This window comes from Miniopterus schreibersii, assembly GCF_964146895.1.
Source record: "Miniopterus schreibersii genome assembly, chromosome: 8".
Taxonomy (NCBI): Eukaryota; Metazoa; Chordata; class Mammalia; order Chiroptera; family Miniopteridae; genus Miniopterus; species Miniopterus schreibersii.
In genome coordinates, this window is record NC_138109.1 from 603,044 (window position 1) to 630,479 (window position 27,436).

The 27,436-nt window shown below is 53.9% G+C and overlaps 1 protein-coding gene across 3 annotated transcripts in view; it reads right to left on the reverse strand.

The window, feature by feature from the left end:
- GNB1 (G protein subunit beta 1) overlaps positions 1-17,001 on the reverse strand; it is a 59,353-nt gene extending 42,352 nt beyond the window's left edge. Inside the window, exon 1 of one of the 3 annotated variants that reach the window (XM_081146053.1) lies at positions 16,708-17,001. The gene's annotated coding sequence lies outside the window, so the exon portion shown is untranslated. Of the gene's footprint in view, positions 1-16,456; positions 16,487-16,707 lie in introns of those variants that run through there. The other 2 variants (XM_081146051.1, XM_081146052.1) reach the window with 2 other exon arrangements.
- Between the last annotated feature and the right edge of the window lie 10,435 nt (positions 17,002-27,436).

Below are 27,436 nucleotides of genomic sequence, written 5' to 3' on the forward strand. Positions count from 1 at the left end.
ATATTTCCTCCAATTTGCTTGTCTTTGAACTTTAGTTGAAAGGTCTTCTATCAGGTGTCTTTTTCTATAGATCTGCTGAGTTTTAAGGCAGATAATCTTTATGGCTCAGAGCCCAGTGCCATGCTTAGTAACCTTTCCCCCACACACACCCTCCTCAAAGGTTATAAAAACATTTCCCAATATTTTTCTAATACTTCCATGTCTTAATATTTCCATTTAAATCTTTAGTCCACCCAGAGTCTGTATGTGCTATGGAATTCAGTTTTCAACTGTATTTTTTTCCATCTTTTATGTTACACACCGTCCATTCCCAACTAACCGTGGCCCAGCTGGGCATGGCTCAGCAGCTGAGCATCGGCCTAGGATCCAGGAGATAGAGGTTTGATTCCCAGTCAGGGCACATGCCCAGGTTGCAGGCTTGATACCCAGCAGAGGGAATTCAGGAGGCAGCTGATCAATGACTCTCTCTCATCATTGATGTTTCTCTCCCTTTCTCTCTCTGAAATCAATAAAGATATATTTTTTTAAAATAAATTAAATTAAAAAAAAATAAAATGCTAACCGTGAACTGACTCCCCACAAGCCTACCATAGCCCAGACCACTCTGGGTCTGCCCAACCATGCTTCACATCTAACAGAGCACTCCCCTCATCTTTCCTTCACAGAACTGACTCCTCTCAAATGTCTATTCCCCAAATTAAGTGACATCCTTACACTATTCCAGCATCCACGTGCAGGAAAACTGCATTCTGGCTCTATGCTCGTGCCCACTCAGGGTGTCTTTACCTCTTCACAGGTCTCACACTGACTTAAAAGTGTTCTTCTCTTTACTAAACAGAGACAAGTTTTAGGCCTAACAATTATTTAATACGGTTTTTTTATTATTATTATTATTGATTTCAGAGAGACAAAGGAAGAGAAACATCAATGATGAGGGTCACTGATTGGCTGCCTCCTGCACGCCCCCTACTGGGGATGTGCCCTGATCGGGAATTGAACTGTGACCTCCAGGCTCATAGGCTGATGCTCAATCACTGAGCCACACTGGCCGGGCTGGCCTAACAACCATTTAGCAAGTGGCATTGGTCTATTTGCCTAAGAACTAAAAAAAAAATAAAAATTAAAAACAATCCTAAAGTTCATGTCTATAGAGCAGTGATTTTCAACCTTTTTCATCTCATAAAAGGCACACAAACTAATTACTAAAATTCTGCAGCACACCAAAAAATATATATTTTGCCAATTTGACCAAAAAAGGAAAAAGGTATAATTTTGACTCATTCACACCAGACGACTATTGCGCTGGCCGTTGTCATCGTTTCATTTGACAATCTAAAGGAAGAGCTCAGTGCGCCGACTAAATGGTCGGGTGTTGTAGATTCTAAAAATTCTTGTGGGCCCTGGCTAGTGTGGCTCAGGTGGCTGGGCATTGTCCAGTGCACCAAAAGTTTGCTGGTTTGATACCCGGTCAGGGTACACGCCCGGGTTGGGGGCTCGATCCTGGGTAGGGGGCATGTAGGAGGCAGCCGTCGATGTTTCACTCCAATATTGATGTTTCTCTCCCCCCCTTCCTCTCTCTAAACAAACAACCCAAAAAAATCAATTAAAAAAATCTTTTAAAAAAAAAAGAAGAATTCTTGCAGCACACCAGTTGAAAAATCACTACTAGAAAGAAGTTATTTACAAAAAAGCAAACATAAAAAGAGCTCGGCTTCGTCATGGACCTCGGCCCCCTTGTCTGCTCCAACCACTCATCACCTAAGACCGTGACTCACGTCACTGACTATAAGGACACTAAAACAGAACCTCACGGTAAAGCAACTACAGAGTGCATTCAGGACTAGAAATTATAGACCACAGGACATGCAGCCTCAAGGGCACCTTTCTCTTCCTGGTGTCTCTAGGTGGGATGAGGTTGTGGATGGGGGCGGCGGCAGGGGCACAGGTGCAGTGGGAGCCCCTTCTTATTGCCGCCCCCCAGCCATATGCACCCAGGAATAAGAAGCAGCATGAGGCAATGAGAGGAACCTGTTTGCCTGATCACAGTAGTTCATCATGGGGCTGGTTCCTCCTTTCCTCCAGATGACCTAATTTCCCTCCAACTTTCTCCCCAAGACCGTCCCTGACCTTATAATAGGTTGACATGTATAAAGCTTCAGAGTTACGCATATTCAATTTATCGGGGAACATCTATGCTAACTGGTACCTATTTATAATGCTGCTTTGTTATATGCCTTAAGATTCAAAAACAAAGACAACCTTTAGTTATGTTCGAAATCAAATCCCTCCTCCTCCCAATCAAAGCCATCTTTTTAATCTCACCTTCCAAACCTTAAGTTTCTGAGTTTAGTGGGCACTTTATGGGCACTGCTGTGCATAAGAGAGTTGTGAAATTACAGTAAGGTACTGTTTGCTGAAAGCTAACTGGTTCAACCCATTTCCCAGATACAAAACAAGTTAAGATACAAATGAGTTAATGAAGAAGGGTCTATCCTCTGTCCCACGTCACCGCTAACTGGATCAACTGGACACCGACAAGGGTCAACTTTGAGGCCCAGAGGCCAACTGCAATGAAGGGCCCGTCTGCACAGCAGGCACATGCTGAGATGGGCCTGTGGGTAAAGGGAGGTGAGAACCCCAGCTTTCTAAGGCTCAGCCCCCCCATTACTACCATGTCTCAATGTGTGGTCCAGGAACAGCAGCAGCAGGGGCTCCTGGGGCTTGTTAGGAAAGCTGAATCAGGATGGCACCTAATAAGACCCGGGGGTTCAGTCACCCAGTCAAGTTCTGATACCACCCAAATACCTGCACTGTTCCCACTCCACCCTCCAACTCCTGAGCCCTTCCATGCCCCGCCACAGTAAAACTTCCTGAAGCCACACCTACACAGGTGTTCTTCTCGCCAACTCCCATGTTTCAACTCTAATCTGGCTTCTACTCCCCACCATTTCACCTGGCATCTGCAGCCCTTCCCTCTAAGAGAAGGCTTTCCATCCCCCTTCACCTGAGCCCTCCAGGCACTCTGGGCAGCACTTGACACCCTAACTGCCCCCCTTCCTCTACCGGCTGGGAAGCCCCCAAGGCCCCCACCCATGTGCAGTTCACAGTACCCATTACAAGAATTTAACTGCTGCCCGGCCGGGCATGGCTCAGCGGTTGGGCATCAACCTAGGATCCAGGAGATCAGGGTTCGATTCCCAGTCGGGGCACATGCCTGGGTTGCAGGCTAGGCAGCCGATCAATGACTCTCACATCATTGATGTTTCTATCTCTCTCTCTCCCCCTCTTTTCCTTTCTCTGAAATCAATAAAGATACGTTTTTAAAAAAAAGAAAAAAGAATTTAACTGCTGTCTGTGGCTTCCAGGCTCACTCTAGGCCAACACACTCAGGAGCCAGCACTTGGGCTCTTCGTTGTCTGGTGTCCACTTTGACCTTCTGATGTCAATTCCCACTGCACAACCCATAAATCTGCCCACCCATCCGACCTCATCACAGGTCCCAACATCGCTGCCCCAGGTCCCTTCTCGTCCCCTGTCCCCCATATCCTGTCTATTAGCACCTCCAGAGCCAGCATGGATGTTTCTGTCTCCTTCCATGCCCTCAGGCCCACCCTGAGCCAGGCTACATCATCTCTCTTCAGCCTCCGTTAAACAATCTTGTCTCTATTCCCCCCCCAATAATCCATTCTTCACTTGGCAATCTAAACAATCTTTTAAAATTCACGTCTTGTCGCTTCCTGCTTAAAATCATTCAATGACCTCCCACTGCACCAGAAAAAAAAAAAAAAATCCAAGCTTTGTTTCATAGCGTGGTATCTATAAAATGCACTATTCACACCAGGGCAGGTCTGAAGTCAAAGGAGGCACTGACCAGGCCAAACCCACCCACCAGGTACGCACTGACACTGTCCTGGGCGAGTCAGGCCAGGTAACCAAGGCCTTCTCCCAGCATTAGCTGCAGCCACACCACCTCCCCCACTCAGGGCCTCTGCAATCACTGCTCTCCACCTGAAATGCAGTTTCTTCACCCACCTGGTCCTTCTCATCCTCCAGGTGTCGTCTGCTGAGAAAGGCCTCCCCATCATGCACAATGTGTGCTCCTCTCCACCCAGTGTCAAGCCCTCACCATAAGGTCTGAAGTCTGCTATTCACTAGTTCACTGTCTCCCCAGGACAATAAAGATCAGAAGCCATTTTGCAGTACTTACCCTCGAGCACAGTGCCCTGCCCAAAGTAGGCTTCTGGCAAATATTTGTTAAATAAGTTGATGTCTCTAAAGAGTGTTTTTGGAATCCACTCCACAGCAATCTCGGTATTAACTGGACATCCTAAAGCAGGCGATTCTGAACGGCATGCTATACGAAGGGCTGCAATGCAGAGGAAAACGTACGATGCTTTGCATCTCCTCCATCCAGAGCCAGAGTCTGTACTTCCTCACACCTCCAACCCGGCTGGGCCTTGTAACTTGCTTTGACCAACAGAACGCAGCAAAGGGACATGGGTCAGTCCCAAGCACAGCCTCAGGAAGCCTGGCAACTTCTGCTCTGGCACTCTTAAAACTCAGCCACCAGGGTGGCCTGGGCAAGCCTGCCGGAGAGGTCCCCTGGAGGAAAACAGAGGAACCCTGACTAAAGGGCCATGGCAGGTGAGGCCACCCAGGAAGCTCAGACCCAGCCCACCTGCCAACTGACTGCAGCTGTTCACGAGAGCACAACCAACACCACAGACCAGAGAGGTCCCTCAGAGCTGAGTCCTGCCCAGCTGACCACAGTGAGCACTGGTTACTGGTTTCAGTCAGTTTGGGGGTTGTTGTTATACAGCAACAGATAACTGACACAGACTGGGACGGTATTTTTAAACTGCAGGATGCATGTTAGCTCCCAGTTCTTCACTCCTGGCACAACCGATACCTTGGGCTGGCTACCCTGCAATCTAGCAGCACCCCTGGAACACACCCCAAGTTGTGACAACTACAAAGGTCTCCAGACAATCAACAGTGGAGGCAAAAATGCAAGAGCAGAACACTACCTGAAACTCCAGGGGCACCCAGCACTTGCCCAGGGGAGGAGGAGTCCCTGCTTTGGGGCCTTCTCTGGGCCTCTCCCTCATTAACTTCTGCTTCGGGCTGGTATGTATGTTCCCATCCTCCTCACTGGTCCCCAAGGACAGCTGGTGGGATGGGCACTGGCAGGAGCCTCCACCTATTCCTGTGAAAACTACCCACAAGGACATCACTCTTTTTTCCCCACAAACGAAACAAGACAGATGCAAAGAACAGAAAGTGACTGCCCGCCTCCCAAACACTCAAACCCCAGCTACTGAGTGGGCTCCAAGGACAACAGTAAGACAGCGCTGGCTAAAACCAGCCAAAACCAAGACGCTTTAAGCCAGCAAGTTTAGAAACTGTGCACGTTAGAAAGAAGTTAAAACAGTTAAAAGTAAATCTGACTAAAAAATTCCAATTTTATATACAAACGATTCTTTTAAATTGTTTCCCTTTTTAAAAAAAATATATTTTTACTGATTTCAGAGAGAGGGAGGGAGAGAGAGAGAAAACATCAATGATGAGAGAGTCACTGACCGGCTGCCTCCTGCATGCCCCGCACTGGGAATCGAACCTCGACCTTTTGGTTCACAGTCGACACTCAACCACCAAGCCACGCCGGCTGGGCTCCCTTCTTTTTTTCAATCCTCACCTGAGGATATATTTTTAATGATTTTAGAGAGAAGGGAAAGAAAGAGAGAGAGAAAGAGACATCGATCAGTCACCTCCTGCATGTGCCCCGACTGATACAGGGAACATGACCCTGGATCATGCCCTGATCAGGAATCCGGAGCCAGAGCCTGGATTCGCTACCTGTTGGTGTACAGGATGACACTCCAACCCACTGACCCACCTGGCCAAGGCCCATTCCTTTTTTTGTTAATACCCACTCAAGGATATTTTTCCAGAGAGAGTGGAAGAGAGGGGGAGAGACAGGGAGAGAAACATCGATGTGAGAGAGACACACTGATTGGTTGCCTCCCGCATGCCCCTGACTGGTCTGGGATCGAGCCTGCAACCCAGGTACGTGCCCTTGGCCGGAATCAAACCCGGTCCAAACCCAGTCCACAGGCCGACACTCTAACCACTAAGCCAAAAGGGGCTAGGGCCCAGGGCCCATTCTTTTCAACTTAAAGTGTACATTTATCATGTTTGAGAAACAGCATTTAGCACAGATAAGAGTAGATGGTGACAGGCATGATCACCTAAAGAGAGCCCACGGCTCAGACAGAAATGCCAGGCAGAGATGTGGGCAGGCACAGGCAAGCCCTGCGAGGACACCAAGGACAAAGAGCAGCGTAGCAGGAGGATTGGGAACTCAGGGAAGTGTTTCAAGGAAGTGGGTGGTCAGCTGAGCTCAATGCCAACAGGCAGAACATGCTGAAAACAGAAAGCCCGTTTCAGAGCTCTCTCCCGGCCATCAGAAGCAGAGGCGCTTATGGCCAGGAGAATGAAATGAGGTGGACAGAGACTCAAATGGATTTCCACCCAACTCCATCCACAATGACCTGGACAGCCTACCCGACTCCTAAACTTGGGTTCTGAGACATGGCATCCTACAGGGCATCTCCGTGTTCTGTTTAAGTTTACTTAGTGCTCCCTTTAACTTGCAACTGACACATTCTTTTTCAAGCCTGAGTGTGAAGGGGAGGGGAAGACCTCGAGACAGTTAGGAATGAAGACTGAACAGGACACCAAGACGGTGTAAGTTATATAAGACCAAGGCCTGTTTGTGGGCAGCAGAGGGGCTGAGGAAGAGCTACAGACTGGGTTGGTGAGTATGTTCTCCCCGGGGAGAGGCCTCCTCTAATAAGACAGGAAGGAGGCGATGCAGACAGAAGTCCTGCAAGACGGAAGGGAAGGAAGAGGCTCGTGCGTGCCAGGTCCACAGTGTAATAATTAAGAGCACAGGCCCTGGAGGCAAACTACTCTCATTCAAACACCGGTTCCACGGATTCCCAGCTGTGACCTTCGTTAATTGCCTCATCTTCCTGTCACTTTAGCCATCTGTGAAATGGGGTTAGTAGCCACAGTACCTGCCACAGAGTTGATGTGCGACCACACAGTAATCACACTACGTCCTCACCATGGTGCCTGGCACAGCAGGCACCCAACAAACACCAGCTAACTAACAGCACCAGGATCCATAGGCCAAAGTGCAAGTTCGTCTAATGCCGAAGGAATGCCGGCTGGAGGGCCCAGGTCTGAACAAAGTTATTCCAGCAGGCAAACCTTGAGCTGCTCTCCTGACAACTTTGTATATATGAAGCCCATGCCAAGTGGAGCACCAACAATCTCCCAGGGCCTCTTATTTCAGCTCCAAGCAGTCCTTCCTGGGGCTTTTCCCTCTGCCCAGATAACTACCTGCCTGGCTCATCCTCTCACCTCCTCCAGGTCTCTGCTCAAACGCTTCCACCACCCTCTTTAAATGAAACCCCAGCCATCTCCATGGCCCAGCAGGCCTTCCTTTTCAGTACCGCCTGTCCTACCATCTGAGATGACACTCCTCCCACCAGGGCAGGGCTGATGTCTCCTCATGCCCGCCACCAGCTGCTCCCTGGCACTGCCTAAGCCCTTGAATGAGCGTTTTATTGAAGGTGCCCCTTCCCCTTCACAGGCTCCTTCCTGAGCAGCTGACAAAGTTCAAGCAGTCCTATGTGAGAGCAAGGCAGAACAGAACCTCCCTCGACCCCACACCCCTTTCCTTTGCAGTTTCATGTACCTCACTGTAGATCGGTGGCCCTAGGGAACCTAGACCACAGGCTCCTCAGTCTACCTGACTCTCAGCCATACTCGCTACCTCAACTGTTCCCTCCCCTCAGAAACCTCTGACTATAGGCTCTGGCCTACACTCCAGTGTTTGTCCAACTTCTGATCATGTCTTTGTGAGCCTCTCTTCCTCTGCCCACCCTTTAATGCCATCCCTCAGGCTGTCCCAAGGCCTCTTCTCAAGCTACACCAATAGGTCTTCAACCTTTAGAGACTCTCTGGACTCCTCTCCCCAGGAAAGGGCACAGTCCTGCAGCTATAAAGCTGGCCATGGGGAGGGGAGGAAACACACCCGAGTAGGGCAAGGTCTCCAGCGGAGGGCCCCTTGGTCCCTGCAAGCGCCCCGGGCCAAGGCCTAGCTGTGCCCTGGCTGTTCAACCACCAGGCTGCTCTCCATCTGTGCTGCTCAGATGGCGTGGCCTTTCTGTTCTTAGTGACTGAGGACCCAGGGGCTTTTGTTTATAGGGTCCTACCTATGGACACCCACTCCAGAAGCAGAGAGACACTCTAAATCTGTCTTATTGGCCTAGTACATGCGACAACAGGTAAGTTTTAGAAAAGAATGAGGAGAGTAGCCTCGTGAGAAGAGCGGCGACACTGCGCTGTTGCTCTACACTGGCCCCAGGAGGAGAGCCTAGCCCCACTGCTTCTGCGCGAGGCCTGTTGCAATCTTGTTTTGGTTTAAGTACGTGAGGAAAATTCAGCCTCACACAATCAGGGAGTCAGAAAAGGCAGGAGCCTGTAACAGCCTTCTCAAGTGTGGACAGTCCTACCTGGTAATACACCGACACCCCACCAATGTATGTTTCTTGGAGGGCAGGCTTGCCTAGACCCCAAAACGGTGTGAATTTTTCGCAGTTACATTACACCCTATGGTTTATTCCACTCTTACGCTCTGAACAGTCTTTTTTCTTTTTTTAAAAAATGTATCTTTATTGATTTCAGAGAGAGGAAAGGAGAGGGAAAGAGAGAGATAGAAACATCAGTGATGAGTGAGTCATTGATCAGCTGCCTCCTGCACGCCCCCAACTGGGGATTGAGCCCACAACCGGGGCATGTGCCCTGACCAGGAATCGAACCCCGATCACCTGGATCCTAGGTAGACGCTCAACCGCTGAGCCACGCCCAGCCGGGCTCTGAACAGTCTTTTACCTACTTGTGGGTTAGTAGCATCACGCACGGGACATTTGGAAAATATCGGTTCATTGAGTTCAGCAGATCTTCCAAATGTTGACACATTTCATTATATAATTTTAAAAATAAACATTTTGTTAGCATTACCACCTATCTCATCAGAAAAGTCTTCAAGTCCCGGGAAGCTGTCAAGCTCATGGCAGCAGAATCACGCTTCCCAAAATTCTCATTTCCATTTGAAAGCTACAATTTCGTCACTGCTAACAATAGTCTTTCTCCTCCAAGTATCAGGTTCCCTTCCTTCTTTTCAAGAAAATACCTGCCAATAACCTGTGTAAATAGCCAGTTTTGTCAGCTGTCCTCTTGCATCAGTGCTCCCGGCCCACTTCCCACTCCATCACAGACAAGCAAGGGGACAGGACCCACTGCTGTCAGTACTGCAAGTTCACGGTGGTGAAGACTGTGGCCGTGGGAACTACGGTGACTGGTTTGGCCATGGAATCAAACCATGATCTCCTGGTTCATGGGTCAATGCTCAACCACTGTGCCACGCCGGCCGGGTACAAACACCATCTTAAACATGGCTCTGAAAGGAGTTTCTGACTAATGGACCTCTGGGGGTAGAGGGTATCTCAGCAACCCCAGGAGTGCACAGATCACACTCTGAGACTCCAAGTTGTGGCTACTCCCAAGACTTCAATCACCATCTGAATACTGACAACTTGGAAAGGCCTGCCTCCTCCAGACCACCCCTCAGAGCACCATGCTCTTCAGAGTGCCACCCTCCCGTGTTCACAGTCATTCAACACCTATTTACTGTGCATCTGTCTCAGGGGCCGGTACCACTGTAGTGAAACAGTGCCCGTCCTCATGGAGCACAGAACCAGTAGGGAAATCAAGCTAAGGGCCAGGAAGACAACAAACTAGATGGCAGAGACTAGTGAGATCAGAGAAAGCCCTGAGGAGGGGCTGTCTGCCCACAAGATCCTCTGGAGAACTCTGCAGGGGGAAGGGGAGGAAGTGCGTGGAAGATGCACCCGGATGTGTGAGGTGGGGCAGCCTCCTCAAGTCCTCAAACCCAAGGTAATAAATACCATCTCCTCCCCAAATGGAGAACAGCCACCAGGTGCCCAGGACAGAAACCTGGGGCCATTCCCCTTCCTCACCTTCCACTCGCCATCAGGTCTTCTCAGTCACCAGCCACACCGCCCTGCCTAAACCCCTTCCCTCTCCACACTAGCACACAGTCTTCCTCCCTCCTCCGGGCACTGTCTAAGCTCAAGTACCACGTGATGGTCCTGATCAGGCCTGTCTCCTCCTTCAAGCCCTCTTCCGGCTTCAGAGCCCTCAGGTGAAAGGGCAAAGCCTGTGCCAGGGCTCGGACCTCTCGACACCCACTCCTCACCTCTCTCCAGCCCTCAGAATGCCCACCCCTGGATGAGCAGCCGAGCTTTCCTCTACCTGATAAACAGCTACTGAGCACTTATCACCCACTAGACACTATTCTGGGTGCTGGAGAGAAAGCAGTGAAGGAAACCAACTGGCTGCTGCGTGAAAACACTCAGACCATCTCCTCAGCCTGAAACACTCCTTCCTCCCCTCCAGCTCCCACCTGCCTGGCCTGACAGGCTCCAACTGGACGACTTGTCAAGGCTCAACTTAACTCTTTTTTAGCTGCCCCTGTGACCCCTGGCCTTGCACTTCGTGCCTGCTCATTAGGCGCCCCATCAAACTATACTCAGTAAAGCCCTGGGCAACGCCCCTTCTATGACAATTTACAGACTCAGCATCCAGCAGAGAAAGTGCTGAATAAGCATTTCTTAAACAAATTTCATTGCAGTACTTACGAGAATACATAAAAATATTTCATTATCTTGTCACTGGTTGGCAAATGAAAAAATGCCAAAAAAAATTACAATAGCCAAGATTTGGAAGCAGCCCAAGTGCCCATCAATAGACAAGTGGGTAAAAAGGCTGTGGTTCGTTTACACAACAGAACACTTCTCAACTGTAAAAAAGAAGAAAATCTTACCCTTTGCAACAGCAGGAGGGACCAGGAGAGCACTACGCTAAGTGAATAAGCCAGTCAGGGAGAGACAAGTATCACGTGATCTCACTCACCTGGACGCCAATGAACAAAATAAACTGAAACAAAATAGAAACAGACGCATAGGTACAGGGAATAGACTGACAGCTGTCAGAGGGGAGGAAGGATTGGGGGCCTGGGTGGAAAAAGTGAATGGATTAAGCAGAAAATACAACTCATAGACACAGACAATAGTACAGTGATTAACAGACGGAAAGGGGGTGGGGGAAGGAAGAGGGGAAAGGGGGGATAAATGGTGATGGAAGAAGACTAGACTTTGGGGTGGTAAAAAAAAAAAGAAAGATGCCTAAAAAAGTTTTGTGAAATCAAAAAAATTCAGCATCATACAGGGGAAGGTGAAATCTCTAAGAAATTAATTTTGCCCGGCCGGCACGGCTCAGTGATTGAGCAAGGACCCAGGATCCAGAAGATCACGGTTGATTCCTGATCAGGGCACATGCCTGGGTTGTGGGCTGGATCCCCAGTCGAGGGCGTGCAGGAGGCAGCCAATCGATGACTCTCTCATCATTGATGTTTCCATCTTTCTCTCGCCCTTTCCCTTCCTCTCTCTGAAATTGAGAAAATGTATTAAAATAAAAAAATAAAAAAGGAAAGGAAAGATGGGAGCAAAGACTGGGGAGAGAAAGGGAGGTCAAGTAAGCAACAGGGATTTGCAGAGACAGCTGTTACATACATCCACACCCTGAAACAACTTTCCTCTGGAGCCACTGGGAAGAAACAGCAGTCTCTCAGGAAGCAATCTTCATTAACATCAGCTGACACTATCATAGAGAAAGCAAGGCCACCCCTTGCCCAGGCACCGTGGACAGCACGGGCACTGTTCTGAGTGCTCACACCTAACACCCAGCCTAGGCAGGAGATGCTAGCCTGCCTGTCTTACAGGAGGAAACAAAGAAGTCTTTTTATAAACACATTCAAACCAGCAAGTGAAACTACAGAACCCGGTTCTAACTCAGACACTGTCAGTCCTTCCAGAAACGAGTGAATTTCTCTCTCTCCATAAAATTCAGGGATTATTTTAAAGTTCCTATGACAATTTTTTGGAAACCTACTGTAGAGGCTTTAACACTCTTTTGTCTAATTAGAAAGTGTCCAGAATTTTTTAGGCTTTATTAACTACAGTATCTGTAATTCTCATTGGGAATACATTTTATAATTTCCACAGGACTGAGTCAGGAGACACACAGATATACGTAAACACACAATTACCCAGTAAACAAGAATATGTTCAACCAATGCCCTTAGTATTCCAGTCCTGACAGGCTAAAGAAAATATACATAGTATTTTCCCCATGATAAAAATGCATCCTTAAGCTTAGAACAGCTAATTATTAAACCATAATAACCTTTTATCAAAGGCAATATAGGTTTAACCAGATAATCTCTCTCTTTAATCCTCACCTGAGGATATGCTTTTTTTACTTCATTTTATTGATTTTAGAGAGGAAGGTGGGAGGTGGGGGGGACATGGATATGAGAGAAACATCAATTGGTTGCCTCCCCTGACCAGGAATTGAACCCGAAACCTTTTTGGCTCAAGGGACACCCCTCCAACCAACTAAGCCACCCAGCCAGGGCTGGATAATCTCTTAAGAATTACCTTAGCTCAGCTGGCGCGGCTCAGTGGTTGAGCACTGACCCATGATCCAGGACATTGCGGCAGGTCAGGGCATATGCCGGGGTTGTGGGCTCAATCCCCAGTCGGGGGCGTGCAGGAGGCAGCCAATCAATGACTCTCTCATCATTGATGTTTCTCTCTCCCCCTCTCTCTGAAATCAATAAAGACATATTTTAAAATAATAGTAATAATAATTTCCTAAGCCCTGGCAGGGTAGCTCAGTTGTTTGGAGCATCTTCCCGATACACCAAGGTTTCAGGTTCAATCCCCAGGTCAGGGCAGGTTCCAGAAAACCAATGAATGGGGAAATGGGTGGAACAACAAATCGATGTTTCTCTCTCTCTCAAATCAGTAAGTTTTAAAAAAAGAAAAAAAGGAATTACCTTGGATAATCCTTATTTGGTCTCTTAAACCATTAACTTTTTAGAAATGGCTTTTCCCCAGAATTGCAATTTAACAAGTCAAATAAGGAAATACTAACTTATGTCTTTAAGAAACACAAAGCAACACTGCTCTATAAAACAGGTGGCTTTCCTACCGCTGAAGGCAGCAGTAATCTCCAACGATTCCTGTGAATCTGATGGTAGGCACTGCCTCGAGAACAGGGCTGGAAGATGTGAAAAGCTCTCAGCACCCCACTAATCCACTGACCAACTCAACCATACAGATGGCCAGGAGTTCTGGAACCAAACTCATAACTTTAAAAAGAAATGGTACTCTGGGGTAGTGAACACAGAATACAATATACAGATGGATGTATTATAGAACTGTACAGCTGGAACCTATATAATTTTATTAACCAATGTCAACTAAGTAAGTTCAATAAAAAAGCAAAAAAAAAGCAGTACTCCGCTCCTTCTGCAGAGCAGTCAGCGTGATGTTCCATTCCTCAATATGTACACATTCTCCACAGATATTGGGACTCTTTCTTTCCTCAGCTGTTACCCATTCAGTTTTGTAAAATTATCTATCTGATCTCAGTTTGAACCTAAATTTGTTTCTATACCCTCATTCTACATTCACGAAACCGAAAATTTAATTGAACAGTCTACTTAATTTCCCTTACTACTCTTATCATCGCATGCAAACCTAAACTCAGAATTTATACCAGGGTTAAAAACTTCTAAAACCTTTTGCTCAATGCCTTACTAGACTTACGCTAAATTGGGGTTTCAAAATAATATGGTGTGCCATATGGTCAAGCCCAGATAATAAAATTCAGACTATCTATTACCAATCCACTAATGCTAAAAGCCAGAGTCTGCACACAGTAAGAATTTAATCCAATTTAGAGGTCAACATGAGCCAAATCTTTTGGGCAGAGAAGAAAAAATCCAATGAAGAAGCTGTATAATTGCATAATAAATCCAATGAAGAAGCTGCATAATAAATGCCAATGCTGCACAACTAAAATAAAATCAATGTTAGTCACTAAAGTATTAGCTAAAAAGCCAACTGATGGCAGATAAGTCTACAGATATCCTGAATACTTTTCCCAAAGATATTTGAAGAAATATAACTTTTACAATCAAACCACTGAATCAAAGACAAATCAAAGTTACTAGGCATGAAAAATATTTTCTTGAAAAGGTTACTTTAAAAGAAAAGTCAATACATATTCTGCAGCCTTTGGCAGTTTTTTGACTCTTTTGAGACTAATTAAATCTGAGGAAAGTTATCTCCAGCTTCCCCGAAGATCAGAAGTAATTCAAGATATCAAACAGACAGTCGCCTTTGTTGAGGACTCGTTACAGGACACTCTGCTTAGCACCTGTCTGCAGTGAGCTCAGAGATTGGACAGGAGTGGTTTTGGTCTGGGTGTGTTCATTAAGAAAGTGCCCATTCTGAGTCAAAATTGCAGACTGAACAATTCCATCCACAGGCCCGCTGCTGACCACCCAGCAGAGGACAGGGAGCCCTAATGCTGGGCCCCAGCAGGGAAGACTGCGAGTGAGCCACAGGCTCCATCACAAAACTTAACTGCTTTCCTAAACCCTCACCTTCTGAAAAGACTGTGTGGCCCTCACAAGGCTTGTGAAGCCAGAAGCAGGACCGTTGCCTCCAGTCCCCGGAGCCTGAGGAAGGACAAGGGCCTGGCCGCCCAGCCTCCAGCAGGCAGAAACGTCCCCCCACAGGATCCTGGCAGGACGGGCTCTCACCCTTCCAGTTACACTCACCTCTGGATTCTAATTGTCACAAAGTGAAAGCCGGCCAAAAGCTGCCACCCAGTTCTGCCATGTGGAGGTGCTCACACCTATTTCCATGTCAGTGGCAGCAGCTCTGTCCCCAGCCACAAACCCAGCATTAGTAAGGAAGCAAAAAAGGAACTGCCTGCCCGCCTTCTTCTGGCAACACATACCTTCCGGAAGAATCCAGAACAGACCCTGTCTCTTACTAGAATTCAAACTAAAACCTTACTTCCAGATAAAGAACCCCCCCCCCCAAAAAAGACTACTGCTTCAAACTAGAAAACAAAGAAGTCGTGCAGAAATCTGATCGACGATAATGCTCTGAAGACCTCGCCCAGTACCTGGAAAGCTTGTACCTCCATTCACCTGCTCATCTTGAAAAATAACCTACATCCTTTCCTAGTCTCCGAGTGAGGGGCTCTTCATGATGAAATACTTGAGATCGTTGTTGGCAGACAGGCAGCAAAATGAGAAGCACCACACTCCCCAAAGCGAAGCTCTCCCGCCACCTCCCCTCCCCGGGGCAAAAACCCCCACACCGCCGATCCCCTCCGGGGCACGACCCTCGCGGGGGCCGTGGGCAGGAATTCCGCGGATAAGCCGCCCCTGCGGGGTGCTGACGACGTAACCTGAAGGGTGGAGGGGCTCTGATCGCCTTTTGCATCAACCACCGACCCGCAAGGAAAAACACGGGGGACCGTCCAGCCCAACGGCTTAGCCTCCCGCGGCGGGTGCTCGGCGGGGTGCCCGGCGCTCCCCCACCCTCGCCGCGGGGCGCCGAGAAGCCCGAGAGTCCGCAGGGGGACAGCCGGCACCGAGCGGCTCGCTCCGTCTCCCCGACCCGTCCCCCAAGGAGTGCCCGACACCGGCGGGGCCGGGGGTCCGGGAGCGCGCGGCGCGGACAAAGGCGGCGGTGGCGGCGGCCGCGCCATCTTGTCGCGGGGCCTGGATTCCCGGCCATTCATTGGGGCGCGGGGGCCCGGGCCGGCCTCGCCCTCAGGGACCCCCGTCCCCCTCCCGCCGGCCTCGGTCCACAGCCCCGTCCACCGGCCCCGCACCGCGCGAGGGAGGAAACGGCGACGAGGGCTCGCGGTGGGGCCGCCTCTCACTTTTCGGTAAAAGCGGCGCCGGCCGAAGACCGCGACCGTGGGGACCCTCCCCGCGCGGCTCCGTCTCGGCTTCGGCCTGAAGCCGCCCCCCCAGGGTCCCCGGCGGCCGCGCGGGCCGGGCCCCGTTTCCTCATTTCCTCGCCCCCCCTCCGCCCGCCGCTACCAGACCCCGGCTCCGGGGTCGCGGGAAAGGGGCGCCCACGGCCCCCCGAGCGGAGGACGCGCACCCGCACCCACGGCGGGCCCGCCGCCTTTGTTCTCGCGGCCCCGCGCGGGGAGGGGGCCGGGCGGCAGACCCCAGCCCCGGCCCGGCCACAACCCCGACCCCCGACCCAGGGCCCCCGGGCCCGGCCCAGGACCCCGACCCCCGACCTAACCGGACCGAGACCTGAGACCAGGACCCGGGACCCAGAACTCGGACCGCAAGGCTGCACCCAGAACACCGACCCTGGACCCCAGACCCGGGCCCCGGAGGCGAACCCCACACCTGAGACCCCGCGCCGCGGACTCCGCCCCGACCCCGGCCCGGGCCCGGCCGACGCCCCCGGGGACCCGCTCCCCCCGCCCCGCGGACCCCGCCCGGGCGGGGCAGGAAGACGCGGCCCGGCGGGTGGGGGCGGGGCGGCCCGGGCGGGCCGGCGGGCGGGCGCGGGGGGCCGTGGGGAGGGCCGGGGTCCGGCCGCCCGGCGGGGGCCGCGGGGCGGGGGCCGCGGGGCCGGGCCGGGCCGCCGCGCTCACCTCGGCTCTCGTGCCGCCTGCCGCGCGCAGCCCGCCGCCTCAGCCGCCTCGGCCGCCGCTCCGGGAGGGGGTCGCGCTCGGGCCGCTGGGCGCTGCGGCAGGTGCGCGGCGAGGCTCGGTCGGTCCCGCGGCGGCTGCTCCTCTCCGCGCCCGCGCCCGCCGCCGCCGTCGCCTCCGTCCGCCCTCAGACGCCTCCAGCCATCGATGGGCGCGGCGGCCCCTGTCCGCAGCCTCGGGAAACCCCACGGCCGCGTCACCGCGCACGCCGCGCGCACGCACGGCCCGGCCCCGGCCCCGGCGCGCGCACGCACGCGCGCGCGCGCGCTTCCTCCCTCCCTCCCTGCCCCGGCTCCGCGCGCGTGAGAGCCCCTTAAAGGCGCCGCGCCCTCCGCGAGCCCCGCGGCAGCGCCGGCGCCTGGTCCCCCCGCCGAGCTCCGCGCCCCTGGGGCCGGCCTCGGCCTCTCGCTGGGCGGGCCTGCCCTCCGCCGACCGGCTCGGTTCCCAGCCAGGCACCGCTCACCCGCACACGCCGCCTACACGCATCCCGCACAGGCACCCGCACCCTGCCCGCACCCTACCCCGCACACGCTCAGCCCAGGCCTCTGGGTCCCAGGGAGCTGTCCGGCTCCTCCGTTAAGGCGGCGGCCCTGCGGGACCCGCGCTGGACCAGTCGGCCTCCTGGACGCCCCTGCGGTGCCCAGGCGCAGCCCGAGGTGCCCGAGGCTCGCGAAGCTCGAGCTCCCGCAGGTGCGGGCAGGGCGGCCTCGGGTGGTCCTGTGCGGGACCGCCACCGGGGGCGGGGTCGTGGGGCAGCTGGGGATGGAAGACCCCGGGGGGTGGGGTCGTGGGCAGCTGGGGCTGGAAGACCACAGGGGGTGGGGTCGTGGGCAGCTGGGGCTGGAAGACCACAGGGGGTGGGGTCGTGGGCAGCTGGGGATGGAAGACCCCGGGGGGTGGGGTCGTGGGCAGCTGGGGATGGAAGATGGGGAGGCGAGGTCGTGGGCAGCTGGGGATGGAAGACCCCGGGGGGCGAGGTCGTGGGCAGCTGGGGATGGAAGACCCCGGGGGGTGGGGTCGTGGGCAGCTGGGGATGGAAGACCCCGGGGGGCGAGGTCGTGGGCAGCTGGGGATGGAAGACGGGGGGTGGGGGGGTGGGGGGGGGGAGTCGTGGGCAGCTGGGGATGGAAGATGGGGGGTGTCCGATGTCAGCAGCACTGCTCCCGTCCCAGGGTCGGGGCGGCCCCTCCCCGCCTGCCTTCCCAGCTGGCTCCTGGCCCCAGCTCCCAGCAGCCCGCACCCACCCCCCTCTCACTGCGAGGTCCCGCAGCCCGCACCCTGACCACCACCTCTCAGGGCCTCAGCCCCCTGCCCCGTCCCCCCGGGGACTGGAGCACAGACCAGCAGCCCAGCTCCGCGGGTCCACAGGGCCACAGCCTCGGGCACTGTCACCCCTCTTCCCAGCCTGTCTCTGAGTGTGTGAGTCTAGGGTGGCCCTCCAATCCCGCTTGGAGCCAGGCCTTGCCCCACTCAGGGCTATTCCCGCTGCCACTGCCCCTCCCACTCCACCGGTCCTGTGTTCAGCAGGCCTGCAGCCCTTCCTCGATTCCTGGCGCAGGATGCTCCAGGCTCATCTTAGGCCCCCCGCGCCCCAACCCTAAACTCAGCCACTTCTGCAAGGAATCCTGGCTCCTTATAATGTCGGCAGGTCGAGTCTGGGCTCCGGGCGTGCTTACTGCCGCTGGTGTCAATGCCCATGGTCCCTGTCAGTAGACAGAGTGAGGCAACATATGTATGCACACACACAAACTACCCCCTGGTAACCCACCTCCCGTGATCTCGGACACCCCACCCGCTCACCCCACAGGGGCTCTGGCCTCCACTGAGCCACCAGGGCCCCCATCCCAGCAGGGAGGTTCACCTTCATCAGCTGAGCAAGGACTGAACCCATTTCCTCTGTTTAGAACCACTGACAGTTCCCATCGCCACCTCCCCAGCCTGCAGGCACCGTGTCCCCTCTCTGCTCCTTAAACACAGAGGCCGCCAGGGTCAGGAGAAGGGATGGGGAAGGAGGGGGGAGCAGGTGGGAGTGTGGGTGGAGGCAGACCAGTCCATGGAGCAGGACTGCGAGTGTTTCCGTGGAGACCTCCGTGCTACCGTGGGGACAGCAGGAGGCCTGGGGGACACCTCAGAACCCTCTCCCAAGGGCCATGGCAGGCACCAGGCTGCAGGCTTGAGGGCAACAGGGGCACTCACAGGCCTGGCCCAGGGCTCCCCTGCTCCCACCACTATCTGGGTCAGGCTCCTCCCCAGTTACCCCAGGGCTGCAGGGCAGGAACACTGGACCACTGCCCAGCCCAGCTGTCCCAGGATTTCAGGTGCAGTCCTGGCACCCCAGCTAACCTGTAGGTCTGCAGGGTGTGGCAGGGCCTTCCCTGGAACTCGCCCTTTGGCCGTGACCTGAATCCTCTTTTATGTGTTTATGGACTGGGTGTGGGGCAAGGTTGAGGGGAAGGCTGGAGGGCAGGAGCAGGGGGCCTAGGTCCTTATTCCCAGATCCCTTGTGCAGCCCAGGGCCTCATCCCTCTCTGAGGTGCACTGAAGGGTCCCAGGCATCCCCTCCCCACTCCCAGGCCAGTTCCCAGGCAGCAGGGCCCTCTGGCCTTAGGGACACAGGCCCTGGGGCTTGGTCAGCTCTCAGGAACCCACAGCAGCTTCCTGCCAAGGAGGGCCTTTTGGACCTCAAGGGTCCGAAGGTTGCTGTGCCACCACACCCCCTCCTGCCCAGGCCTCTGGCAGTTTTGGGCCCCCAGCTGCTGCCCGGCCACCTCCTGCATGGGGCATAAATCAGAGCCTGTAGTGGATCACGGCATTGCTCTTTCCCAGCCGGCCAGGCTTCTGATTTCCCAACCACATACCGTCCCCAGGAGATAAGTAGCTTAGAGATCAGCCTGTGGTCCTGAGTCCACAGCTACACCGGGCCAGCCAGCCCCAGCCCAGGGCCAGGACAACCTGGCAGTTGCAGGGTGGAACAGGGCCTATGGGTGAAGGAGGCTGCCCAGGGGCCTGGCTGAGAGCCAGGCCTTCCCTAGAAACCTGGTGGGGTGGGGGTGGGGGGGAAATGCATAATTTAGATGCCCCCACCCCGACCCCATCTGCTCTTCAGCAGGAATTGGTCTGACGGAGGTCTTTCTAAACCTAAATTATTCAAACAATCTGTGCCCATGAGCAGGACCTGTGCCCACCCGGGCCGAGCTCCAGGCCTGGCTTTGAAGGGTCTCAGAGCCAGGCGGGTGCTCCTGCAGGGTCTGAGTCCTGCTGAGCTCTGTCTGCTTCTCCGTCACGTGGCGACTGTCTCCGCTTCCAGTAAGTGAGACAGGAGCCTGACCCTGCCTCCCAGCCCCAGAGGACAGAGGATGGGGCCAGGAGGGGCGGGAGCAGGAGCAGAATGTAGGTAATCCAGAGCATTAATTAGTTCCCGCAGGCTTCCAGAGGCAGGGTTTGGTGACAAACGGGGTCAGGATAGCGAGGAGGCTGTTCCCCATCCCTTCCCTCAGCAGACACCTGGCGTCAGGGGCTGTACATCTGCCCAGACAGGGGAGTGGTCTGCTGGGAGGGGCACAGGGAGAACGGGTGGCAGCTTTAGGTGGGGTGGCCAGTTGGTCAGTGACATTTGAACAGAGCCCTTGGTATGGCAGGCGGTGAGGTAGGGTGTGGAGCCCTATGGGTGCTGAGAGGGGAGGAGGCTGGTGGTCTCAGAGCCCAGGGAGGGCTCAAGGCCCCAAGATGGGTATAGCCAGGGAGGTCATGGGCATCACAGCCCAGGAGGCTGGTGTGGTGGGCAGGCGGCCTCATTAGCCTTGGGGACGGTGCTGGTCATTGCCTCTGGCTGCCAGCACACCCTGAAGGACCCCTGCACCCCTCCCCCTGTGTGGTGGAAGCAGCCTCTCTCTGCCCCAGGGCATGGCTCCTTGCCTGTCCCCAAGCCCCCAACCATGCCTCTCCTGACCTGAGCCTGTCACCCTCCTGGTCACTCCCTTTGGTCATGAACCAGGCTTTCCTCATGGGGGGGCATAAAAACTTGGGGTCAGCGGGGAATCAGAAAGTACCAAGTGAAGGGTAGAGGGAGGCAAACATCGAGGTGGGCAGCTCCACTTCAGGGGGCATGTCTCCCCTGCCCCAGACTTGGAGCAGACACCCTAGGGAAGACCCAAGTGGCCTTCCTGCCACTCTCAGAGGGAGACGTCCCAGGTGGCCTGAGACCCTGGGGCAGTGCTCAGCTGGACCATCAGCTTCAGAAAAGACCAGAGCTGCCTTCCGGGGATGCACCACAGGAGAGCCACCTTCCCCTGCAGGGCTCCTCGAGGTGGCTGCGTCTGCTCTCACTGGGGAACCGGGCTGCCCTGGGCAGATGGGAGGCCTGGCTCCATCGATGGGTCTGGGAGCCACAGACATACATAAATGAGGGGCTGTTCAAGGTAATCATTCAGGGAGTGAGACACCTTTGGTTGAGAACACAAACCTCTCTAACAGAAGACTGGGACCGTGAGCGGGGAGAATCAGTCTGAACTCAGGGTGTCGAGTGGCAGATGCTTAAACCAGCTTGTGTGAAAAGAGGCAATTGACTGGCTTAGGGAATGAGCCCATGTGCTGATGCCTGGGTGTCAGGCATGGCTGGATCCAGGCGTTCACTGAAGCTGTCCAGGCTCCAGCTACGCTCTCTCTGAGCCCCACCCCCACCCCGCGCCCGCAGTGCTTCCTCTTCTCTCTCTGCAGGGAAATGGCTGTTTAGTAGCTACAGTTCTCCAAAGACTCCGAGGTATCCGTGTTGACCCAGGAAAGCTTTCAGAGGCCTCACTCAAATTTCATGTGGCCCTAGAGACAGGGAATGGAGGGGCCACAGTTAGTGGTTCTGCTGGGACACTACGCAGCTCCCAGGGTTGTCACCAGGAGGAGGAGGAGGGCTGCTGGGCAGGGAAAACAAAGGTGTCCCCACCTGACCGTTGGCTAAAAGCAGGACCTGGGTAGCAGCTGAGCTGCTTCTAAAGGAAGCGGCTGTTGGCTGCTGGGTTCAAGGCCCACACAGGCTCAGGCTCCTGGCTGTCCAGGCGGCCCCTGCCTCCGGCCTGCTGGGCCCTAAAACAGGATGCTGGGTCGAGTCAGAGCCTGCAGGGATAGGGCTGGGGAGGCTCCAGCTTCCCCCCAGCACTCTGCCCCCACCCTTACAGCAGCCTGGGGGGCGCTCTGAGGGTGGGGGAACCAAGAGCACCGTGAGGCACAGTCAGTGCTCCCAGCCCCCAGCCCCATTTCCTGTCCGGGCCTGGGCGGCGCCTTGGCAGGGAGGCCACAACTGTTCCCCGAGCTTCCCGCAGCTGCTGCCAGGCCGGCAGTCACCCGCCCAGCCCGGAGTGTGGGGCCACGCCCTGGCGCATCCTGGGCTGGGGGGGGGCACTGGAAGTGTGGTGCAGACACTCGGAGGCCCTGAGAGAGGCCGAGACTGGGGATCAGGGAGTGGCACACACACAGACCCCGACACCAGCACAGACCAGAGACAGGCCTCCAGGCCACACCAGAGAGATGAGGAGACAGCGAGGAGGGCTGGTCCACAGGCAGCTGCTGCACCCACAGGCCTTTGAGCTCCGATCCCTGGAGACCCCTTCTGCCCCCCCCCCCCCGCCCACTATTCCCAAGTCTCCTGTCCTCAGGTACCACCTACAGGCCTGAGCTTATTCAGGGAGGGGTCCCCTGGGCCATGAAGTTCACGAACTCAGGTGGGCCCCTCTGAGTTGGTGGGCCCCAGGCCCATGCAGGTGTGAGCAGGGTCTGGTGGGGTGTTGGCCGTGGGGATCACAGTAACTCGTCCAGGGGAACGGGAGGGGGCTGCTCTCAGGGCCACTGGACCCACCCTGGTCTCCAGGTCCCCTGGTCTCTCACTGCCAGGGCCCTGCCTGGGGGAGGGGCAGCCCGGACTCAGCTCTGCCAGCACCTGCCAGGTAAACAGCTTGCACCTGTGGCAGCAGCAGGCAGGAGAGTGGATCATGCATATGGGTGGTTCATGCAAAGTGTGACCTTTTGTACCTGGCTTCTCTCACTCAGCATCACGTTTTCAAGGTGGTATAGAGGGAGTCAGAGCTTCGTTCCTTATTAAACACCTTGCTGACCAGTCACGAGTATACACGTGCCTGCATTACGTTAATTTAAGTAATTTTAAACACCTTGCTGACTGGTCATGACGGAAGAGTAGCCAGCCCACAAGGGCGAGTTCTATCTGGAAATAGCTGGTCAGCGAGGTTTAAGACTAGATGGACCAGCCCGGCTCCGTGGCCGAGCGTCAACCTATGAACCGGGAGGTCAAGGTTCAATTCCTGTCAGGGCACATGCTTGCGGGTTTGATCCCTAGTAGGGGGCGAGCAGGAGGCCGCTGATCAATGACTCTCTCAGCATTGATGTTTCTCTCTCTCTCTCCCTTTCCCTCCCTCTCTTTGAAGTCAATAAAAACTTATTTTAAAATAATAAATAGCCCTGCCGGGCATGGCTCAGCGGTTAAGCATCAACCTAGGATCCAGGTGATCAGGGTTCGATTCCCGGTCAGGGCACATGCCCGGGTTGCGGGCTGTAGCCGATCAATGACTCTCTCATCATTGATGTTTCTGTCTCTCTCTCTCCCTCTCCTTTCCTCTCTCTGGAATCAATAAAGATATATTTAAAATAAATAAATAAATAAATAAAGACTATATGGACTTTGAAGCTGTTTCCACCTTTTGGCTACTGTGATTAGTACGAACATTCATGTACACGTGTTTGTTTGACATCTGTTTTCAGCCCGACCGGGCATGGCTCAGAGGTTGAGCGTCGACCTGGGATCCTGGCAATCAGGGTTCGATTCCCGGTCAGGGCACATGCCCGGGTTGCGGGATCGATCAATGACTCTTTCATCATTGATGTTTCTGTCTCTCTCTCTTCCTCTCTCTGAAATCAATAAAGATACTTAAAAAAAAAAAGACATCTGTTTTCAGTTCTTTGGGGTATTTACGTAGGGGTGAAACTGCAGGGTCACGGAGTAACTCTCTAGGTTTAACCCGAGGAACCGCCACCCTGTCTTCCAGGGCAGTCTCGCTGGTTTACGACCCCAGCTGCCATGCACACAGGGTCCAGTGGCTCCAGGTTCTTGCCAACACTTGTTACTGTCTGCCTTTTTATTTCAGCCATGCCAGTGGGCGTGAAGTGCTTCACTGTGGTGTGATTTGCGTTTCCCCAGTGACTGGTGCTGCTGAGCATCCGTCCACGGCTGGCTCACTGGCCACCTGTGTATCTTTGTTGGAGGAATGTCTGTTCAGGTCCTCTGCCCATTTTTGGACCTGTTTTTTGTTGTGGTTGCTGTGCAGCTGTGAGAGTTCTTTGTATATTCTGGACACTAGACCCGTGTCCGACCTGTGATTTGCAAATATTTTTCTCCTGTCCGTGTGTTTTTCTCACTCTGTTGATAGTGTCCTTGATGCACAAAGACGTTTATTTTGATGAAATCCAATTTATCTCTTTTCCCTATCTTTGTTGCTTGTGTTTTTGGTGTTACAGCTAAAGAGCCATGGCCAAATCTAAGTTTACGTAGATTTACTGTCTTCTTAGAGGAAACCATAGGAGCAAATCCATTTTGAGTTACCCTTGCGTGTGGTGTGAGGTGGGGGTCCAAGTTCACTCTTCTGTGTGTGGACGTCCGGCTCTCCCAGCCCCGTTTGTTGAAAACACTGTCCTCTCCCCATGGGCGGTCCTGGCGCCCTTGTTGGAAGTTGTGTGAGCACAGGTGTGAGGGTTCACTCTGGGCTTCTGTTCTGTCCCATTGGTCTCTGTCTGTCTCTATGCCAGCACCATCCTGATTCGATCCCTGCAGCTTTGTGGTGGGTTTTAAATCGGGAGGTGTGGGACCTCCAGCTTCCTGCTCTTTCTCAAGATTGCCTTGGCTGTCCAGGGTCCCTTGAGATTCCACATGAACTTTAGGAATACCTTTTCTTTCTCTGCAAAAAAAAAAAAAGCCAAAAAGCCACTGACATTTTTCAGCTACTTCTTTAAAAAAGATAAATTGGCAAGGAGGCCACGGGAGAGCCATGTGGAGGGCAGCACAGTGGGCTGGACGGGCTGGATGGGGCCAGGTAATTCCGAGGATGAGAGCACAGTGGAGGCAGGGGTGACACCAGGGTGTCTGTCTGAGCAGCTGGCGGGGAGCCGGCAGGATGGAGAAGGGCAGTTGGTGGCACAGAGGATGAATGTGCTGGGTCCTGGACCTTTCTAGCCCGAGATGGTCATGGCCATGGGGGGGGGGGAAGCAGGGTGTGGTAAGCCAGGAGTACAGGCCAGGGAGGGAAGGGCCACGGGGAAGCGTGTGGAGCCCAGGATGTCCCAGAGCTGCCAGTGTCCCCCCAAGGTGAGAGCAGTCAGGGGTGAGCAGGAGGAGAACCCCAGAGAGAGGTGGGGACTTTGCAGAGAAAGGGTTGTGGGGAGGGCCCTGGCCACTGTGGATCTAGTTAGAGCGTCACCTGAGCACCAAAGGGTCATGGGTTCGATTCCCAGTCAAGAGCACATACCTGGGTTGCAGGTTTAATCCCTGGCCCCGGTCGGGACGTGTGTGGGAGGCAACCGGTCCGTGTGTCTCTCTCACATGGATGTTTCTCTCTCTCCTTCCTTTCCACTCTCTCTAAAAATCAATGATCAATATAAAAAACGCCCTCAGGTGAGGATTAACCAAAAAAAAAAAAAAAAAAAGGGTTGTGGGAGGAACAGACTTTCCTCTACCCGCAGGGCTCCTCTAGCTGGTCTAATAATGAAATAGACCCGAGACAGAGTAGCGATAGAAAATAGCCAAATTTAAGACATAGGTATGTATGGAACCTGCACACCTGAGAGACAGACCCCCACGTGCACGAGAGGAGAGGATCAGAGACAGAAGGGAACCAGGGTCTGTAAGACACAGAAACGGGTCCTGCCCTGAGACAGGTCAGAAGAGGTCGTCGCTGATAATCTCTCACCAGGGGCAAGGCCTCTGATTCAAGTTCTTCCAGGTAGTCAGGGAGGGGCAGAAGCTTCTCTTGAGCCTGAGGCTAAAGTTGCCTTTAACTCAAAGTGATTGGTATTCAGGCCACAAACTAAACGAGACCAGCTCAGGGGAGCCCTGACACACTCAGAGGCCGACAGCAACCACTAACCACGCAGGACGGTCTGAGCATAAAACTTCCTAACCAAACGCAGGCCATGCTGGGTGTCCCCTCCTCGGCCTGTAGCTTCCTTAACAAAGGTCAGTCTTTACCTAACTGAGCCTGTCTGCGGTCTTTTTGCATCAAAGATAAAGAGAAACATACCTTTGAAATGCCAGAGTAATAGCCTTTCCAGACCCCTGAGGGCACACCCAGAGCAAGACCACACAACCCCTCATTGTTATCTTGAACGCCCCATACCATCTCCAAGTGCAATAAATGCTGATTAATTACCCCATTACCCTATACCCACCAATGTAAAAGATGTGTCTTCCTGTTTTACTCTATCCAGTCCCAGAGATGTCCCTGCTTTGCTTCCCCAGCCCCCCCATGGCTTCCCCAGCAATTGTTGTCAGTTCAAGTAAACTCATAAAAACTCTCATCCTGGACGGTGTGGCTCAGTGGATTGGGGTGTAGTCCCCATACCTGGGTTGCAGTGAACACAATGTTTTTCTCTCTCTCCCTCCTCTCTCTCCAAAATGAATAAACATGTCTAGGTAAGGATTAAAAATAAAAAAAATACAAAAATTCGCTACAGGTTTGGACATTTAAAAAGAATATTTTTATTGATTTCAGAGAGGGAGGGAGAAACACCAGTGATGAGAGAGCGTCATGGATCGGCTGCCTCCTGCACGCCCTGTACTGGGGATGGAGCCCACAACCTGGGCATGTGCCCTGAGTGGGAATCAAACCTGGATCGCCCGGATCAACGCTCAACCACTGAGCCATGTCAGCCAGGCGGAACATTGTTTATGTCCACATTTCTGAGGCACATCTTGGGGTGGCTGGTTCTGAACCCCCAAAGGGTCATATGGCCAGGGCAGCAGGGACCAGCTGCAGGGTTTCAGAGCCAGACTAAGGGGGAGTGTGTGTGAATGCAGCCAGGAGGCAGGACAAGGCTGGGGCTTTGAACGTCGGGCCTGGGGGCACCTCAGAAGGAAGTAAGGGGGCCCTTCCTGTCACCCACCTCCATCTCAGTGCTCCTCTCCCAGGAGCCCCAGCAAAAGCACCCCAACACCACCACCCTCTTCCACTTCTGGGCAACGCCTTCATATTCACTGGTCTCCTGGTTTTGGCTGTCTGCAGAGCAGAGACCCCTCCTCACCCAGGGAGGAACCTGGTGCAGGCTCTGGATAACCGCAGCCAGCTGTTGCCAACAGAGGTGGTGTGGGAGGGGGAGGGTCTCGCTCCTGGGAGGGCCCCCTGCATCCCATCCGATCCCTCTGGGCCCCCTCACTTCCCTTTAGCAGCAGGGGACACAGTTTAGCCTGGTGGGGAGGACTCGGCCCCTGGCCCTGGGTCTCTTTGCCCTCCCCACACGGGGCTGAGGCAGTTGACCTGGACCCTCCTGCCTGCTAAGCCGTCTTCCTTCTGCCCTTTGCCCCAATCCTGACACCAGCCTGGCAGCCCAGCACCTTCAGCCACCGTCCAAAGCAGAGGTGGGCACCAGGCAGATGTGGGGATGTCTGGGGGCTGGGCTGGGCTGG